The following is a 16,513-nucleotide window of genomic DNA, read 5'->3' as shown; positions in this document are numbered from 1 at the left end:
TTAGAGTTCATGGGATACATTCCATCCAGTTGCAGGGCAAAGAGAGGGCCTTGGGGTAACCATTAGTTCTAGGCATGGAGACCTGGGCTTACAAGCAAGTGCTCAACTGGGTGCAGCCGAAAAGGGGAGAAATCCCGGAAATACAGGATAGTCGAGTTCCTCCTGGGAACTTCGCAGTCATGATTTAGACAACATAAACCTAAGAATATGCTGATTTTACAAATACCTCAGCTAACTTGTGGTAGAAATACCAGATACCATGTGGGTCCCCAGCTGCAGTACTAATAGGCCAGGCTGCCTGTTGAAGCCATCAAAAGTCACTTAAACTGTGTAATATGGGAGACGCCAAATGCTTATTAGCCCCCCCACCCCAGTGTCCTTCCTCTTAACAGGACACAGTACCTCCAATGCCTGAATCTTTTATTTAAAGGAGCTAAAAGTGAAGGAAGTCCACAATTAAAACACAAATATGGGCTGGGTGTGGTGGCTCATGCCTGTAATCCCAGCACTTTGGGAGCCCAAGGCAGGAGAATCTCTTGAGCCCAGGAGTTTGAGACCAGCCTAGTCCACATAGCAAGACCCCATCTCTGCAAAACAAACAAAAAATACACAAATATGTTACACCTAAGGGCATCACAGAACCCCATAATCATCCATTAAAGATCACTGGAAATGTTGTTTATCTGAGGAGGCAGCTAGTCATAGGAGGGACCTCTTGAATAAGGGCCAGGAATCTCCCAGTTTTGAAAGAAGGTTCTGGAACTCTCTGGTACTTTCTTTCTTTCTTTTTTTTTTTTTTTTTGAGACGGAGTCTTGCTCTGTCACCCAGGCTGGAGTGCAGTGGTGCGATCACGGCTCAGTGCAACCTCTGCCTCCTGGGTTCAAGTGATTCTCCTGCCTCAGCCTCCCGAGTAGCTAGGATTATAGGTATGCACCACCATGCCCAGCTAATTTTTGTATTTTTAGTAGAGATGGTATTTCGCCATGTTGGCCAGGCTGGTCTTGAACTCCTGACCTCAGGTGATCCACCTGCCTCGGCATCCCAGAGTGCTGGGATTACAGGCGTGAGCCACTGTGCCCAGTCTCTCTGGAACTTTCTGATACTATATAAAAAGAGGCAGTAGGAGCAGTGAATGGCCTTGTGCTGCCTGCTGAAGAATGAACCCACGAAGGAATGTGCGTTAAGTGTGTGGTGCTGGGCAGCTATCTGGGAGAGGAACACGGCCATTGGCTGATTTCAGGTCCAGCACCAAGGGTTCACCTGAGTCAACTGGTCCAGACTCGAAGTTGTGTGCATTTTCTAAACAGTGGTCGCAAAATTGTCCCCAAATTATTCCCATGTAATTTTTTGAAAGTTATTTGTTTCTTATGATTTTTGCATTAATACATGAGATGCATTTGTAGTTTTCTTGGTTGAAGTGTGCCATCTCAGGTTCTGAAATCAATGTTATATTTCATAAAATAATTCAAGCATATTCCTTCTTTTCTACATGCTAGAACAATTTATACAGAATTGAGTGCTACCTGCTCTTTAAAGGTATCTTAGAATGTCCCTGTGACACTAGTTGGGCATTTCTGAGGGAACTCTTTGGCAACTTTTTCTCTTTGTTATATGAGAATCAGAATGCTTTGATTTTTTTTCTGTTTGGGATCAATTTTGCTAAATTTTATTTTCCAAGAAAATTGTATTTTTCATCCAAGTTTTCAAATTTTACTTTCATGGAGTTAACCAAAGTATTTCCTTATGGTTGTTTTAATTTAATATAGTTTCGTGGTTATTTTTCTCTTAGTCTTTCTTATTTTGTATATTTACATTTTCTACTTCTTTTTTCTGTATTAGGTTAGCTAGTGCTTTTCTATTTTTTAATTCTTTTCCCCAAATATTCAGTTTACTTCTTTTTTTTCTGTTTTCTAATTCACTAAGTTAGAAAGTTCTGTTTTTATTTTTGTTAATTCATTCTTTCTACATTCCTTCAGTTTATTTTATTGTTTTTTTTCTAAGCTAGACGCTTGGTTCATTTGGTTTTTATTTATTATTTATTTAAGTATTTAAACCTATGAATTTCTCTTCCACTACTACCTTAACACTATCTCATAGATTCCAAGGTGTGGAAAATGTATTGTTTTTGTTATTTTTATTTTCTAGAAGTCCTGTGATTTAGGTTAATATTATATTTTGATCCAAGAGTTAAGAAGAATTGCTTTAAATTCATATAGGATAAACTTTAAAAATGTTCAGGCGAAAAGGAATTTTTGTTATCTGTTTTTAAAAATTAATTTATCATTTTATTGCATTGTGACCAAAGAAGGTTGCCTATGCTATTTCTACGTTCTGGAATGTATTGAGGTTTTTTTCGTGGCCTCATATGTGCTCAGTTTTCCTGAATGTTCTATTCTTGAATATTCTTGAAATAAGAATATGCTCTATGTGTAGAGAATATATATATATATATATATGAACTATCATGTTTAACATAGATTATATGAGAGTTCTATATTATTGATTTCATTTTTATTAATTTGATTTGTCATAGTATAGAGTCAGGAATGAAACCAGCGTGATTCTGTTTCTTTCTCCTTTTGTATCCTGTAATTCCAAGTTTATGAGTGCCATTGCATTGTTATTTGGTACTCAGTTATTTATAACTATTATATCTTCACTGTGAATCATACCCTTATCATTACAAGGTGTTTTATTGGTCTTACTTAATCTTTTTTTTTTTTGGCCTGAACTCCAATTTACCTAAAATTAAATTAAAGCCATGACCTGGCCGGTCGCGGTGGCTCATGCTTGTAATCCCACCACTTTAGGAGGCCAAGGTGGGCGCATTACCTGAGGTCGGGAGTTTGAGACAAGCCTGACCAACATGGAGAAACCCCGTCTCTACTAAAAAGACAAAATTAGCCAGGTGTGGTGGTGCATGCCTGTAATCCGAGCTACTTGGGAGCCTGAGACAGGAGAATCACTTGAACCCGGGAGGCAGAGGTTGTGGTGAGCCGAGATCGCGCCATTGCATTCCAGCCTGGGCAACAAGAGCGAAACTGCGCCAAAAACAAACAAACAAACAAAAAAACCATGACCTTTGCTTTCTTCTGGTGTACTCTCCCTTAATACAGCTTTACTCATCTTTTCATTTTCAATATTCTGTTCTAGTTGTGTTTCAGATAGAGAGAATTATGTTTTGCCTTACGATTTAACTTAAAAATGTTTTTCTCTTAGTTGGGATGCTAACCCCATTTGTATTCACAGATGTGACTAAGGTATATTTAGTCTTAGATCTGTTATATTGTTTTCCATTTTTTAAAAATTTGCCTGTTTGCTTTTGCTTTGTTTTTTATATGTAGTTCTTCTGATATTTAGAAAGATTAGTATATTTAGAAAGATTAGTATATTAGTATATTTAGAAAAATTAGTATATTTTTCCTAGTAGACAACTTTATAATGATAACTTTATTTTGTAATTTAGTTTTTATTTTTATTTTTATTTATTTATTTTTGAGATAGAGTCTTGCTCTGTCACCCAGGCTGGAGTGCAGTGGCGTGATCTTGGCTCACTGCAGCCTGCCTCCCAGGTTCAAGTAATTCTCCGGCCTCAGCCTCCCAAGTAGCTGGGACTACAGCCACATGCCACCATGCCCAGCTAATTTTTTGTATTTTTGGTAGAGATGGGGTTTCACCGTGTTAGCCAGGATGGTCTTGATCTGCTGACCTTGTGATCCGCCTGCCTCAACCTCCCAAAGTGCTGGGATTACAGGAGTGAGCCACCAAGCCCGGTCCTTACTTATTTATTTTTTTAGATGGAATCTCACTCTATTGCCCAGGCTGGAGTACAGTGGCACAATCTCGGCTCATTGCAACCTCCACCTCCTGGGTCCAAGCAATTCTCCCACCTCAGCCTCCTGAGAAGCTGGGACTACAGGCGTGTGCCACCATGCCTGGCTAATTTTTGTATTTTCCAGTAGAGATTGGGTTTCACTATGTTGGCCAGGCTGGTCTCAAACTCCTGACCTCAAGTGATCCACCCACCTCGGCATCCCAAAGTGCTGGGATCATAGGCGTGAACCGCTGCGCCCGGCTATAATGATAAATTTTTTTTTTTTTTGAGACAGAGTTTCACTCTTGCTGCCCAGGCTGGAGTGCAATGGCACAATCTCAGCTCACCCTTACCTCTGCCTCACAGGTTCAAGCGATTCTCCTGTCTCAGCCTCCCGAATAGCTGGGATTACAGGCAGGCACCACCACACCTGGCTAATTTTGTATTTTTAGTAGAGACGGGGTTTCTCCATGTTGGTCAGGCTGGTCTCGAACTCTCGACCTTAGGTGATCTGCCCACCTCGGCCTCCCAAAGCGCTGGGATTACAGGCATGAGCCACCGTGCCTAGCCAACCTTTGTTCTTTTAATATGTTTACAGTTTTGTTACTTGAGCTGTCAATTTTAGTATCAGTCAGGATCTAGAAAAACAGAAATTACACTAAAACATTTAAAACTTCAGGTTTTAAAGACTTTAGGCCGGGCGCGGTGGCTCATGCCTGTAATCCCAGCATTTTGGGAGGCCGAGGTGGGTGGATCACCTGAGGTCAGGAGTTCAAGACCAGCCTGGGCAATATGGTGAAACCCCGTCTCTACAAAAATACAAAAAAAAAAGAAAAAAATTAGCTGGGTGTGGTGGCATGCGCCCGTAGTCCCAGCTACTCAGGGGGCTGAGGCAGGAGAATCGCTTGAACCTAGGATGCGGAGGTTGCAGGGAGCTGAGATCGCGCCATTGCACTCCAGCCTGGGTAACAGAAAAAAAAAAAAAAAAGAAAGAAAGAAAAGAAAAAGCAACAACAACAAAAAACTAATGATTGACTTTAATTCAGGAAATTGGTTATATGGGTGGTAGAAGAGTCAAGAAGCCAAATGAGACTGGGTAGGAACCCACAGATTAGTGGCACCAGAAAGCCATAACTTCCTCTAGGTGGGTGGGAGGAGGTGGTGTGACTGTTTGGGGACAGGGGTTACCTGGTAGTAGCTGTGACCTAAGAAAAATGTGTGGGCCGGGTGCGGTGGCTCACGCCTGTAATCCCAACACTTTGGGAGGCTGAGGTGGGCAGATGGCCTGAGGTCAGGAGTTTGAGACGAGCCTGGCCAACACGATGAAACCCGGTGTCTACTAAAAATACAAAATTAGTGAAACTCTGTCTCAAAAGAAAAGAAAAGAAAAGAAAAATGTTGTGGGATAGGAGTTTTAGCCCCAGAGGCAATGCAGCTGCTACTGGCAATGTTGCCCAAGCTTCTCTCCTTCCTGTCACTTTCCAGTTATCCTCTTGTGTCTTGACATGGCTGACCCAGAAAAAAGTCAGGAGACACAGGAGCTGTGAAACACAGCTTGCAGGGCCCAGCCTTCTCGTGACACTGATCAGAGCAGCAAAGGGGTGAGGACTGGATCTGAGGGCAAGGGGGCCAAGGACCAGGTTTAAACGGTACCCTTTGACGACCAGTTTCTACTTTTTTTTTTTTTTTTTTTTTGAGACAGAGTCTTGCTCTGTCGCCAGGCTGGAGTGAAGTGGTGCGATCTCAGCTCACTGCAACCTCCACCTCCCAGGTTCAAGCAATTCTCCTGCCTCAGCCTCCCAAGTAGCTGCGACTACAGGTGCACGCCGCCATGCCCAGCTAATTTTTGTATTTTTAGTAGAGATGGCGTTTCACCATGTTGGCCAGGATGGTCTTGATCTCTTGACCTCGTGATCCATCCAGCTTGGCCTCCCAAAGTGCTGGGATTACTGGCGTGAGCGACCGCGCCCAGCTGATCAGTTACTACTGATGACATGTTCATGAGCTTATCCTCCTTCTTACCTCATTTGCCCACTCACTGTTTGTGTCGGTAGCATCCTTTCTGCATTGTCAAGCATATGCCATTTGCAGTCTGTTCTGTCACCCTCCTCCCACCCCATCTGTTTTAGTCTTAGTTCCGTGGCTCTGGATATTCAAGACCCACTCAGAGTATCTTACCCTCATTACTCCAATTATTTCTTACTCAGCTAGAGTAGACACTCTAGTAGTGTCCTTAAGGATGATGCAAGGATCAATATACTCTGCATCTTGGCCACGTGTGGTGGCGCACACATATAGTCCCAGCTACTTGGGTAGCTGAGGCAGGAGAATCGCTTGAACCCAGGGTGGGGGGGGGGGGTGGCGAGGGGGGGCCGGAGGTTGCAGTGAGCCAGGATCGCACCACTGCACTCTAGCCTGGGCGACAGAGTGAGTGACAGACACTGTCCCAAAAACAAAACAAACTAAACAAAACAAAACAAAAAACTGTATCTCTAGACTCACACCTAAGGACAGTTAGGCTCAACAGGCCACTCTTGTCCCTTTCTTTCCTTAAATATCTTGTGAGTGTTGTTCTACTGTTTAATATGGGTTAAAATAGTGCACAAAGGAATCCAAGGCCAGCCTGAGTTTTCCCCTTTTGTAAATAACTAGATTTTTGTGTGCTGGGCTGCCCAAAAAAGCCTATCATTTCATTAAAAGTTCAATAACTTTTCTAGAATATTTATCTATGACTATTTGGGGTCAATTTTCTTTTTTTGTATGTGTGACAGGGTCTTGCTCTGTTGCCCAGGCTGGAGGGCAATGGCATGATCATGGCTCACTGCAGCCTCAAACTCGTGGGCTCAAGCGATCCTCCCACCACAGCCTCCCAAAGTGTTGGGATTACAGGCGTGAGTAACCACGCCCGGCCTGGGTAATTTTGATTGACTTATCTTGCATTTCATTTAGTCTTTCCTCTGAGGAGATTTTCTATTTGCTGAGACTTTCTTCAGTTGAAAACATGTGTCTTTTACTTCACTGACAGTAGCTACAATATCTACTTTAAAATCCTGTCTATGAGTTTCAACTGGGTTCAAATTGGGATGTGGCTTGATTGATTCTCTTTTTTCTTGAGAATGAATTCCATTTTCTCTTTTCTTTTTCTTTTTTTTTCTTTTTTTTGAGACAGAGTCTTGCTCTGTCACCCAGGCTGGAGTGCAGTGGCACGATCTCAGCTCACTGCAACCTCTGCCTCCCAGGTTCAAGGATTCTCCTGCCTCAGCCACCTGAGTAGCTGGGACTACAGACACACGCCACCATGCCCAGCTAATTTTGTATTTTTAGTAGAGATGGGGTTTCACCATGTTGGCCAGGCTGGTCTCAAACTCCTGACCTCAGGTGATCCAGCCGCCTCGCCCTCCCAAAGTGCTGGGATTACAGGTGTGAGCCACTGTGCCCAGCCAAATTCCATGTTCTTGATTCTTCATGTGACAGGTAATTTTAGATTGATCCTGGAATTCAAATATTAAATTGTGGAAATTCTGGATTCTGTTATTTTTCTCCAATGCGTGTTTTTCCCCCTTTGTGTTAGCAGGAAATTTTAGCGTGAAGAGTGTCTCTTGGATGGTAGCTGTGTTCTCAGTTTAGATTTAATTTCCTGAACTGGGCTGCTTTAAGCCTGTTTCACATATGTGTGCCTCTGGGGTCTGTCAGAGATATAATTTGAGCATCCCATTTCTAAACGTTTCCCTCTGGGACCCTGTCATTCTCTTCAGCATTCATGGTTTTCTGGCTTCATTTTTCTTGCTCCCCATGCCAGAAAGCCTGTGGATTTGCCATGTCTACTGGCCTTCATGCTACATGGACTGCCCACGGCCACAGGCAAAAAGCCACAGAGATGGGATTTGCTTGTCTGGCTCTCTCCCTGCATGCACCAGCACTCCAGCTGCACTCCTCACCCGCCACCGTCACCTTCCGTTCGTGCTCCAGGACTTTCCCGTCGTTGCTTTTCATGTCATTTTTGGGTTTTGATCATTGTTTTCTACGAAGGAGGTGTCTATATTCCAGTCCAATATACCCAGGGCAAAATCTGGACTGAAGTTTTGATATCAGAATAGACATGATTAGACTTTTAGCACCTGAAAAAGAGACTTCCTGTTATTACCTGAAAGTCACTAAATATAACATTGTTTCTCTGAGTGGGGGGGAAAACTTCAAATAGTGTGTATTTGAAAAAAAAGGGCAATGGCTGGGTGCAGTGGCTCATGCCTATAATCCCAGCACTTTGGGAGGCTGAGGCAGGTGGATGGCTTGAGTCCAGGAGTTTGAGACCAGCCTGGCCAACATAGTAAAACTCCATCTCCACTAAAAATACAAAAATTAGCCAGCCTTGGTGGTGCACGCCTGTAATCCCAGCTACTCGGGAGGCTGAGGCAGGAGAATCGCTTGAACCTGGGAGGCAGAGGTTGCAGTGAGCCAGGATTGCATCACTGCACTCCAGCCTGGGTGACAGAGCGAGACTCTGTCTCAAAAAAATAAAATAAAATAAATAAAAAATAGAAAAGTTTCTCTATGTCAACTTATTAATTATACTGGGTGCAAGTGGAGAAAAGCATTTATTTATTTTCCACTCCACACACACATTGCTTTTCAATACCCCCAATCTTATCAATAGGGTTGTAGCACAGTTTTTGTTTAATTAATTTTAATTGTTTGCATTTTATGATCTGTATAGTATTCTTCATAACAGAGCCATTGAGTATACTATGAATACATTTTTTGCCTTGTTCTATTCCCCCCCTAGAGATAGTAATGGATTTGAACTTCTTTGTTTCTACATTTGAGTTTTTGTTCACTTGGTTTCACATTTGCCTATTATGCCACCTTCTAACTTTCTCAACACAGCACAATAAGTCCCTTAATAAATTCAGAATCATTGTTATCTATTGGCTTTTGTTTATTTTGTTGAATAATTTTTATTATTTTTATTGTTATCTTACTGTTTTTCCCCCTTGAGAATTCTTGATCTTTCCTGCACGCCCCTGCCTCCAGCTCCCCCTCTATCCTGGTTGCTCTTTGTGGAGCCGTCATCCCGGGAGGCTCTTCCCCACCACCCTGGGGGTTCCTTCTCCACCTCCTGTGCTGGACTTCCTGCTGTCTTCATCCTGTGTCTTTTTTTTTTTTTAATTCCCTCATTTAAATGAGGTATATCCTCTAGGATATTCCTAATCTTTTTCTTAAAAATTTATTTCCTGGCCAGGTGCAGTGGCTCATGCCTATAATCCCAGCACTTTGGGAGGCCAAGGTAGGTGGATCACCTGAGGTCGGGAGTTTGAGACCAGCCTGGCCAACATGGTGAAACCCTGTCTCTGCAAAAAATATAAAGATTAGCCAGGTATGGTGGTGCACACCTGCAATCTCAGCTATTTGAGAGGCTGAGGCAGGAGAATTGCTTGAACCCAGGAGGCGGAGGTTGTAGTGAGCAAAGATTATACCACTGCACTCCAGCCTAGGTAACAGAGCAAGACTCTGTCTCCAAAAAAAAAAAAAAAATTTTTTCCCTCATTTAAATGAGGCATGTTTTCTAGGGTAGTCCTAAGAAATAGTACATAGGACATAATATTTTGAAACTTTACCAGTCTAAAAATGTCCTTATTATGCCTCCTGTTTGATTGACAGTTTAGTTGGGTAGATTCTTAACCATTGAGTCTCTGCTGCTTATATTATGGAACAATATTTACAATGAGCAAAAACAAACAACCTTATGAAGAAGTAAAGTTGTCTAAGTAAGAAAGTTCTGGTGGATTTTTCTTTTTCTTTTCTTTTTTCTTTTTAGACGGAGTCTTGCTCTGTCATCTGGGCTGGAGTGTAGTGGCACGATCTCGGCTCACTGCAACCTCCACCTCCCAGGTTCAAGAGATTCTCCTGCCTCAGCCTCCCACGTAGCTGGGACTACAGGTGCATGCCACCACACTCAGCTAATTTTTGTATTTTTAGTAGAGACGGGGTTTCACCATGTTGGCCAGGATGGTCTCCATCTCTTGACCTCGTGATCCACCTACCTCAGCCTCCCAAAGTGCTGGGATTATAGGCGTGAGCCACCACGCCTGGCCCTGGTGGACTTTTCTACCTCACACAAGCAGTGGACTTTATGTTTTCTTTTGTTGAGGTTATGGTTTTGGAATGGAGGTGACTATGTTGTATTTTTCTGTAAGCATCACTTACTTAGGGGAATCACCTCTCTCCCATTTCTTGTGGATCTCATCAATCACAGTATCCTCCATCTGACCACAGGGATCAGGAGGCTGAGCTGGGAAGATTGCTTGAGCCCAGGAGCTGGAGGCTGCAATGAACTATGATTGTGCCACTGCACTCTAGCCTGGGTGACAGAGCAAGACCCCATCTCTAAAAAAAAAATAAAATAAAACCCAAAAGTTATCAAGTGATGGAACAGGATTCAAGTAGAACACTCATTGTCACCACCCCCTGTCACCCCAGGATGACTCAAGGTTAATGACATGAGTGTGGGTTGTAGGTGGTTGATTTTATTATTATCATTTTTTTTTTTTTTTGAGATGGAGTTTTGCTCTTGTTGCCCAGGCTGGAGTGCAATGGCACTGTCTCGGCTCACTGCAACCTCTGCCTCCCAGGTTCAAGCGGTTCTCAGCTTCCCAAGTAGCTGGGATTACAGGCGCCTGCCACCACACCCAGCTAAATTTTGTATTTTTAGTAGAGATGGGGTTTGGCCAGGCTGGTCTTGAACTCCTGACCTCAGGTGATCTACCCACCTCAGTCTCCCAAAGTGTTGGGATTACAGACGTGAGCCACTGTGTCCGGCCTGTTATTATCATTATTATATTTGTTTGCTATAAGCAAAAACAACATTAAAAGTATATGAAGAATATAAAGCAAAACTGGAAAGGAAAAAGGTTTGTTGGGTATTTTTTTTTCTCTGTCTCAAAATTAAAAAAAAAAAAAACACTGGCTCCATGGCAGTTTAACTGTATCCCTTTATATTCTCTGGGGAAACAGGAAAGGAAGCTCAGTTTGGTTTGGGTCAGAAAATGAGTGTTGTTTAATCGGGATTTAAAATTTTCCTGGTTCTATTCATGGAACATACTGGAATAAAATGTAAAGAGTTGACAACACTCAGTGACGTATAATCAATTTTGTAGTTTGTAGTATTATTATTATCCACCCTCAGGATAGTGGATGGTTTTATAGGCATGTATTTACACCCGTAGATGTCTATTCTTTTTTCTACATCTTTAGAAAATAAGAACACAAAACACGACAGCATGAAATGCATGCAATGCGGGAAACAAAAACACAAGATCAGGTTGTGCATTCGTCGTTAGGGAAAAAAAAAGGACTCCTATTACTGAGAACTACAAAAGAAAGCAGCAAACAGTGTTCCTGTGGGAGTTGCGTTAGACCATCACTAAGGATATTTAAAGCTACTGAGAGCAAAATGCCAGGTGGTGTCCTGAGGGTTGCAGTCCTGGGGAGACAGCAGCTTGGCTGATAACATGACACAGCATCCAGCTCCACTCTCTATCACAGTGTTTCATGTAGAAACTCCACTTCGTGTACCAATGGCATAATTTAGGTTATACACTTAGGTTGATGACTTTTAAAGTGCCATTTTCACCCTTGATCAGCTTTAACCAGTCAAGCTTTTGGAGAGAAAATGAAGGTATTTTTGTTTCATTTTCAAGTCAAAGCACATGCATTTGTAATGTCAATGAAATCCAGAAGGGGCCAGGAGCACTGGCTCATGCCTGTAATCCCAGCACTTTGGGAGGCCGAGGCAGGCGGATCATCTGAGGTCAGGAGTTCAAGACCAGCCTGGCCAACATGATGAAACCTCGTATCTACTAAAAATACAAAAATTAGCTGGGTGTGGTGGCACATGCCTGCAATCCCAGCTACTCAGGAGGCTGAGGCAGGAGAATTGCTTGAACCTGGAGGTGGAGACTGCAGTGAGCCGAGATCACAACACTACACACTCCAGTCTGGGTGACACAGTGAGATTCTGTCTCAAAAAAAATAAAAAAGAAAAAAAATAAATCCAGAAGGTTAGGGAGCCAGAGGCTGAGGTACACCGTGGGAAGAGTGTCCATTTGGGAAGCAGGGTCCCCGGCCAGGCCTTTGAGGAAGGAAAGGTATCGCAGAGGAGCTGCGTCTGTGGAGTCCAGAAGGTGGGAGAAAGTGGCTTCACTGAAATTGTTGGGTGGAATTTGGGATGAGACATCACAGGAAAAATCACAGGAAATAATGAATGCTAGCCTTCTGAGTGTTCAGTATGAATGATTTAAACCCAATGGATGTCATACTAGTGAAGTCACATTTCCAGTATAATAACTGACATGTCCAGAATCCGACCACTTCTCACCACATCTGCTGCCACCTCCGTGGTCCCCGCCACCCAAATGTCTCATTTGCATGGTTGCCATGGCTCTCTGATTGATCTGTCTCCCTGTGTGCACCCTTGTCTCCTTCAGACCAAGGTGCTGTAAAAATATGCAGGAAGAGCCAGGTGTGGTGGCACATGCCTGTAAACCTAGCACTTTGGGAGGCTGAGGCCGGTAGATGACTTGAGGTCAGAAGTTCGAGACTATCCTGGCCAAGATGGTGAAACCCTGTCTGTACTAAAAATACAAAAATTAGCCGGATGTGGTGGCGGGCGCCTGTAATCCCAGCTACTTGGGAGGCTGAGGCAGGAGAATCCCTTGAACCCAGGAGGCGGAGGTTGCAGTGAGCCAAGATCATGCCACTGCACTCCAGTGTGGGCAACAGAGCAAGACTCTGTCTCAGAAAAAAAAAAAAAAAAAAAAGGCAGAAAGAATGCCAGGTTCTAGTCCCTACTGGCTGAAGAACAGCTCTGCTTCAGACTATCACCAACAGAACAGCCAGGGTGACCCTGTTACAGTGTTGGTCTGATTGTGCCACTCCTAACACCAGAACCTCTGCACAGCTGCCCATTTCACTCAGAAAGCAAGTCAGTCTTGGCCAGGCGTGGTGGCTCACGCTTGTAATGCCAGCACTTTGGAAGGCTAAGGCAGGCGGATCACCTGAGATCAGGAGTTCCAGACCAGCCTGATCAACATGGAGAAACCCCGTTTCTACTAAAAATACAAAATTAACTGGGTGTGGTGGCAGGCACCTGTAATCCCAGCTACTTGGGGAGGCTGAGGCAGGAGAATCGCTTGAACCCAGGAGGTGGAGGTTGCAGTGAGCTGAGATCGCGCCATTGCACTCCAGCCTGGACAACAAGATCAAAACTCCATCTCAAAAAAAAAAAGAAAGTCAGGCTTGACAGTGACCCCCTGCACATTCCCTTCCATGAGCACGCATCTCCCACTGTGCCCCCTCCTCATTCTGTTCCCTTGATGTTTTCTCTCCCAACTCATTTTCCCAGGGCCTGTGTACCTGCTGTTCCCACTTCCTCTGCAAGATACTGGAACTGTCCTCTAATTCCTTCACATCGTTACAAAAATGTCACTTTGAGCAGAGTGTGGTGGTGCACATCTGCAGTCTCAGCTATTTGAGAGGCTGATGTGGAGGATTGCTTGAGCCCAGGAGTTTGAGGCCAGCCTGGGCAACACAGGAAGACCTCATTGCTTAAAAAAAAAAAAAAAGGTCATCTTCACATGAGCCCTTTCAGGCCATCCCTGGTTAATGTTGAAACCCCTATAGTCAAAACCCTCGACCCCATCCCCTGATTTATTTTCCTTCGTAGTTCTGATGATTAAATCTGTTGGGTCAGCTGCTTAACCTCAATACAACAGTGCCTGGCACATTGTGGGCACTCTATAGATGTTTGTTGAGTGAACAAATGATCAAATGAAGGCATGAATAATGGTAAGTAAAAGAAAGTAGTTCCACAATTTATATCATAATGATGCTGTGGAGGTTAGACAAGGGAGAGGATTACAGGAGTAAAAATGAGCCAAAGTAATATATATGTTTAACAGCATAAACTGAACAAAGGGATTCTATCAACAGGTCAGGATAATGTTTGTATTAGAAAAACCTAGCCATTTTTCAAAAGTAAATAATATCTCCTAAAGGAATTATAATATGATAAAGGAATAATAGAAGAAGTGCATTTGTTCTGCTAAGAGCCCATGTTAACATAGGCTTAAAATAACATAAAATCAATTGGGGGAAATTGGGTCTTTGGAGCAGAGATAGATGCAGATAATCATCCATGTTCCTACCTGTCCAGGCCCCAGGAACACGAGTTTCTGGAGAATAAAGCAGCTTCTGCTGAGAGGGACAGGACGAGTATGTATTTATCCAGCCAGCCATGGGCAAAATTGGGAAATCATCATAAAAGCCTTTATGCAGTGCTTTACGGTTTAAAGAGAGCTTCTTTGTATGCAATACATTTTCTTGATCCTCAGAGAAACCCTATGAGGTTGGGAGATACGAAAAACTGATTTTCAAGAAAAGATTTGACCTGGATTGCCAGCTATCATCATCCAGTCCAGCAACTTGTGCCTCCAGCCCAGATATCCTGCCTGTAGCCGCTGAGCTTTGCCCAGGACCTCCCCCTTGTCCTCTCCCTTGCTGCAGGAGGGTTGCCCTCCCCTAAGCATCCGGGTTCTGAGTCTTGTCTCCCCTCCCCTGCTAACACAATACACAGTCACTATAGCTGCTATTTCTCACTTCCAGGTACTTCATTCAACCCAGGACTCCAGTTAATACCCCCAACAACTTTCTGTAGCTCACAGGTACTGTTTTTTTGTGTGCTTTTGTTTTGTTTTGTTTTGACAGAGTCTCGCTCTGTTGCCAGGCTGGAGTGCAGTAGTGTGATCTTGGTTCACTGCAACCTCCGCCTCACAGGTTCCAGTGATTCTTCTGCCCCAGCCTCCTGAGTAGCTGGGACTACAGGCGCATGCCACCATGCCCAGCTAATTTTTGTATTTTTAGTAGAGATGGGGTTTCACAATGTTGGCCAGGATGGTCTCGATCTCCTGACCTCATAATCTGCCCACCTCAGCCTCCCAAAGTGCTGGGATTACAGGCGTGAACAGGTACTGTTATCATCACCATTTGACAGATGAAGACAGAGGTTCAGAGAGGTTACATAACCTGTGCAGAGTCACTCAGCTAGAGATTAGTGGCAGAACTGAGAGACCCTACAAGGACTCACTCTACCTCTGCAACACCAGACCTCTTCTCTCCCATTGAAACATACCTGTTTGCTTTGTTCCAGCTATAAATATTTACTGAGTACCTTTTATTGTTCTAGTCACCACAGATACAGCAGAGAATAAAATAGACAGGATCCCTGCTTTCATAGAGCTTACAATTTAATGGTGGGGGGTGGTGGTGGGGGGGCAAACTAAACAAACATGTATACAGAAAGAGGCCGGGCATGGTGGCTCACACCTGTAATCCCAACACTTTGGGAGGCAGAGGCGGGCAATCACTTGAGGCTAGGAGTTTGAGACCAGCCTGGTCAATATGGTGAAACCCCATCTCTGCTAAAAGTACAATAATTAGCCAGGCATGGTGGCAGGCACCTGTAATCCCAGCTACTCAGGAGGCTGAGGCAGGAGAATCACTTTAACTCAAGAGGCAGAGGTTGCAGTGAGCCAAGATTACACCACTGCACTCCAGCCTGGGCAACAGAGCAAGACTGTCTCAAAAAATATATATTACAGAGAGAGAAAGAGAAAGAGAGATCTACATATAGACATAGATATAGGTGATAATATTTCTTTATTATTCATTATTTTTTTTAGAGATGGGGTCTTGCCCTGTTGCCTGGTCTGGAGTGCAGTGGAATGATCATAATTCAGTACAGCCTCCAACTCCTGGGCTCAAAGGATCCTCCTGCCTCAGCACCCCAAGTTGCTGAGATTTTAGCTATCACCTATTTTGGCTCCTGCCACATAGGTGATGATAAATGCTAAGAAGTAGAGCAGGATAGGAAATAGAGAGTGGTGGCTGGTGGCTGATATTTTAAGTGGGGTGGTGTTGGAGGCAGAAAGATTGAGGGTCGTGATCAACTCAGTATATCACTGGAGGCTATATGAGTAAGCAACAAACTGTTTCTCATGAATGCAGAATGTTGGCAGACCGACAAACTGCATCTGCCACCCAGAAGGAATGCTGAGGGCAGTCACGCCCCACGTGCAGTGTTTCTTGTGACTAGGTACATCTGAAGCCTGTTAGTAATAATACGAACCTGTGATCAGTTAAGCAGCTGACCAATCATTACCTCCTCCTCCCTGCTGTTTCTACACAATAAATACGAAGGGCTGTAGAAGCCCAGAGGCTGCTGCCTTTGCTCACTAGAAGCGGGGAGCTCTCTTCTTCCCCTGGCCGCTTCCTTTAAAACAGTTTCTTTTGTCTTACGTTTTCATTTCTACATTCATCCTTTTGTTCAGTCTCTTAATGACGTAATGAGGGTCTCAAGTAGTAACAGTAGTAACTGTCGTAGTGACGGTCTCAAGTAGTAACTGTGGCAGTCTGCCACAGGGTGGTGGAGAGGACCTTTAAGCAGAGAACCAGCATAAGGTTAGTCATTCAACTACCTGCGGAAGGGCAGTCCAGGCTGAAGTCTCTAAGTGCAGAGGCCCTGACGGTGTGCTGGAAATGGTAAGGGACGGCAGATGCAGGGGGCTTTCAGGCCAAGACGGGATGGGGAGAATGGTGCAATGAGGTCAAAGAGGTAACCAGGGATCTGCACATCTCTGACTTTA

General features: G+C 43.8%; 2 long non-coding RNA genes across 4 annotated transcripts in view; one reads left to right on the top strand and one right to left on the bottom strand.

Moving 5' to 3' along the window:
* Positions 1-404: 404 nt before the first annotated feature.
* Positions 405-16,271, bottom strand: LOC129048428 (uncharacterized). Its single transcript, XR_008510763.2, has 3 exons — positions 15,997-16,271; positions 14,018-14,210; positions 405-587 (listed from the first exon to the last, which is right to left on the bottom strand). It is a non-coding gene; the product is annotated as an uncharacterized LOC129048428 (long non-coding RNA).
* Positions 16,213-16,513, top strand: part of LOC129048426 (uncharacterized) — a 36,564-nt gene continuing 36,263 nt past the window's right edge. For all 3 annotated transcript variants that reach the window (XR_008510761.2, XR_010141397.1, XR_010141398.1), the window contains exon 1: positions 16,213-16,409. This is a non-coding gene — a long non-coding RNA (uncharacterized LOC129048426). The remainder of the gene's footprint in view (positions 16,410-16,513) is intronic.

Source organism: Pongo abelii, chromosome 8 (genome assembly GCF_028885655.2).
Source record: "Pongo abelii isolate AG06213 chromosome 8, NHGRI_mPonAbe1-v2.0_pri, whole genome shotgun sequence".
NCBI lineage: Eukaryota > Metazoa > Chordata > Mammalia > Primates > Hominidae > Pongo > Pongo abelii.
The sequence above is the reverse complement of the archived record's forward strand: the minus strand, read 5'-3'. Positions and strand labels throughout refer to the sequence as shown.